This window comes from Xyrauchen texanus, chromosome 39, assembly GCF_025860055.1.
Source record: "Xyrauchen texanus isolate HMW12.3.18 chromosome 39, RBS_HiC_50CHRs, whole genome shotgun sequence".
NCBI classification, from domain to species: Eukaryota; Metazoa; Chordata; class Actinopteri; order Cypriniformes; family Catostomidae; genus Xyrauchen; species Xyrauchen texanus.
Genome location: NC_068314.1, coordinates 9,854,579 through 9,857,894, shown reverse-complemented (window position 1 = coordinate 9,857,894; position 3,316 = coordinate 9,854,579). Strand labels below are relative to the sequence as shown.

Here is a 3,316-nt window from a genome sequence, read left to right as displayed (position 1 = left end):
GAAGTACCTGCATTGAAAAAATAGCATGAGATGATAGTATGTAGGAAAACATACAAGAACAATAGCAAGAACAAGATTGAAAATTGACAGTAATAGATGCTGACCAGGTATGAATTCGACAAAGGTATACTAAGAAAAATATATTACAATATCAGAGTAATTAAAATATACCTCAGGGCTGAAATTCCCTGCTCCCTCTCTTGGAAAAAGCAAGGCCACTGTGTCAGGTCGTTGGGTCAGCACGGTTCACATTGGGGTTTCTTTAAGACCTCGTCTCAGCTGCTTGATTTGTCTTGTGACACGTCCGATTACCTGTTAATAGTAATAAGAGAGAGAAGGTAGAAACAAGCTTGGAGAGTAAGATATTAGAAAAAGAAGAATATTTTCAAGAATATATTTCTATTTAAATAAATTTGTTATGTTTCTATCCACAGTTGAATGAGGTAATAATGATACTCTTCACCTGCTGCTTCATTTGCAGTATTACAAACAACCCTCTGTCTTTTATGTTTCCAGGGAAATAATTTGGCACATAGGAAGTGATACATGTTACATCATCAACCGTGACTTTTTTTTCCCTCTTGGGAATAAATGAACTAGAAAAGTGTAATTATGTCTTCAGAAAAAAATTTGATAAACTTAGCAATGTGCTAATGTGTTATAACCAATACATCACTCACATGGTAATAACTAAAACAAGAATTGTTTTCACTCACAGCATGGATCAATAGCTTATCAAAAAGCCATCTCCTGTTGTTCTCAGTCAGAGAAGTGAGGTCCCAGGCATAGGCCAAGTCCTGGACACTTATTTTATCCTTATCTGAGAGTTTGGATTCCCCTTCAAGCTTCAAGACAGAGGGAAGCAAATTAGGATTGGATAAAAGATGTGTAATGCCAGATACTATGTGCACTTGAAAAAGTACTGAACATTTCACAGTATATGGTGTAACACATTGGATCCAAATAACCTCCACCCTCTGACTATTTTATTTACAGATTACTGGCAATTGAGTCACTCTAGAATCAGGATTATTTGCATAATACTACATTTACTGTATTACAAAACTAAGAGTTAAAATGTCATTCAATCCCTCTTCACTTGACAAGCTTGAGTAAGACATATATAAATGTCACTCTATTATCCATTGAGGACACTGGATAAAGGGGACAATAAATTTTATTGACATTGGACAATAAAAGGGTGCTCCATTGTGGATAAAATATAACATGAAAGAAATAACTTTTTTAAATAAACATACAAGTCTGATTGATTCTCTGATGTCCAAGTCTGGACAGTCCTCCAGTTGAACAGTTGCAGTTTCAGGACTCCCACCAAGCAGGACATGAACAACAGCAGGGCTGAGTCCTGACAGGCATGGTCCTCTGTGAAGAAAGCCATTCTCCCTGCCATAAGGAACATATCGCTTTCCACAAGAAAGTGAGATGCTGAGGGGACTAAATGGTCAGGCTCTCCTTCAAAAAGCCGTGTAACATTGGAGTTTGCTGTTCAAGACATTAAAAACGTTAAATAACAACAACAATAAAAAGTAATAAGCTTCATTCTACAGTACAAAGACATGCAGGTTAATATTGCTAACTCTTAATTACCTTTAAATATAAATGTGAGTGTGAATGGTTGTCAGACTGTATGTGTTATCACTGTGATTGACTGGAGACCCCAGTTCTCAACAACACAGGCATTATACATTTAGTAGAATCCTTTGAACTTTCAGGGTAAAGCAATTCAAGCAATTCATAAGTTAAGATAAACTTGTAATAGACACATGGTATAATAGTTTTTTTATTATGCAACCTAAAATAAACATAGCATTTGCAAGGATGCCATACACATAACATACATACCAAAATTTATGCAAAACCCAGACAAAAAAAAGTTACACCCTCACCAAAAGCAGCATCTCCTGTAACACAATGTAAGGTTCAAAAGAATAAAGATGAAGGAAATACTTGAATCATTTTTTGCCAACTGTAACATGTAATTGGAGCAACCTTCAAGTCTGTAATTCAGGGGTCGTGCCCATTCCGCATTAAGTCGCTTGTAAAAGGAGATAAGGGCCATGTCCTGTTCAGCAGGACTTCTTTTGATGTCCATGCTATGAAGTAAGGGACTCTCCATTTCATGAATATGGCGAAAATTATTCGCACACTGAGATATGGCCTTGATGGGGTCACTGATAGTTAACCAGCCTAAACCACCATAAAAACTGCCTTGCATACCTGGGTTGCGATCACACGCAGGCAGCTTTTTATGAATGGTCTATGTTTTCAGTACGAGAACATAGCCATGACAGCATTGCGGTCGTAGTCTTTTTCTTGTAGTGAGAGAAAGCCACTTCAGCCGCCCCCCGCCGCTCGCCTCCTTCCTACGGGATTGAGGCAGGCGCCGCGGGCGTTGAAGATGATCTGGGGACAATGACGGGCTCCGTTTCGCCGGATGAACCCCCTCGAAACCCCCCGCCTCCCCGGCACGCTTGCTTGTTTCCGTCCGAGCTCGGGATGAGCATTATCTCCAATGGGTTATGTTTTCATAACGGCAGCGTTGCGATCTCTGCTTTCTCTTGTAGTGAGAGAAAGCCACTTCAGCCGCCCCCCGCACCTCGCCTCCTTTCTACGGAATTGAGGCATCCTCGCCTCCTCAGCACGCTTGCCTGCTTCCCCCGAGCTTGGGATTAGTGCGGTCCGCCTAACGGCCTACCGTCCGGTCCCTCGCACTCCCCGGCATTGGATGATGACATCACCGCTGTATCGGGTGCGCGGAGCAAGGTAAGTGCTTCGAGTCTGTTCTCAGCACCAGAGCCTCGGGACGCTTCACTGCCTCCCAACGCCGTATTACCTGTTCCACCCGCTGCGAAGCCCCGCCGGGTACGTCCAAAATACTCGTCCCCTTGGTGCCCCTAGCACGGAGTTTAGAGGTGTGGCTTTCACTGCCCAACCCGTCATGATGGCTGCACCGGACCATTCGGCTCGGTTACGCAATTCAGTTTGCCAGGCCTCCGCCCCCCTTCGCGGGCATCCATTAATCGCCTCTCTGCTAATCAAAGACGCGATAGAGCCTGTCCCTCCAACCGAAACGAAGAAGGATTTCTACAGCCCTTACTTCGTTGTACCCAAGAAAGGCGGCGGCTTACGACCGATCTTGGACCTGTCTGGCGTCCGACATCTAGATTGGTTCGCAGCGGTAGACCTGAAGGACACGTACTTTCACGTCTCGATCCTGCCACAACACCGACCCTTTCTACAGTTTGTGTTCGACGGTCAGGCATATCAGTACGAAAGTCCTCCCCTTCGGCCTGTC

The 3,316-nt window shown here is 43.3% G+C and overlaps 1 long non-coding RNA gene across 1 annotated transcript; it reads right to left on the bottom strand.

Moving 5' to 3' along the window:
- Positions 1 to 215: 215 nt before the first annotated feature.
- On the bottom strand, positions 216 to 1,397 carry LOC127632974 (uncharacterized). Its single transcript, XR_007969155.1, has 3 exons — positions 1,260 to 1,397; positions 717 to 845; positions 216 to 312 (listed from the first exon to the last, which is right to left on the bottom strand). It is a non-coding gene; the product is annotated as an uncharacterized LOC127632974 (long non-coding RNA).
- Between the last annotated feature and the right edge of the window lie 1,919 nt (positions 1,398 to 3,316).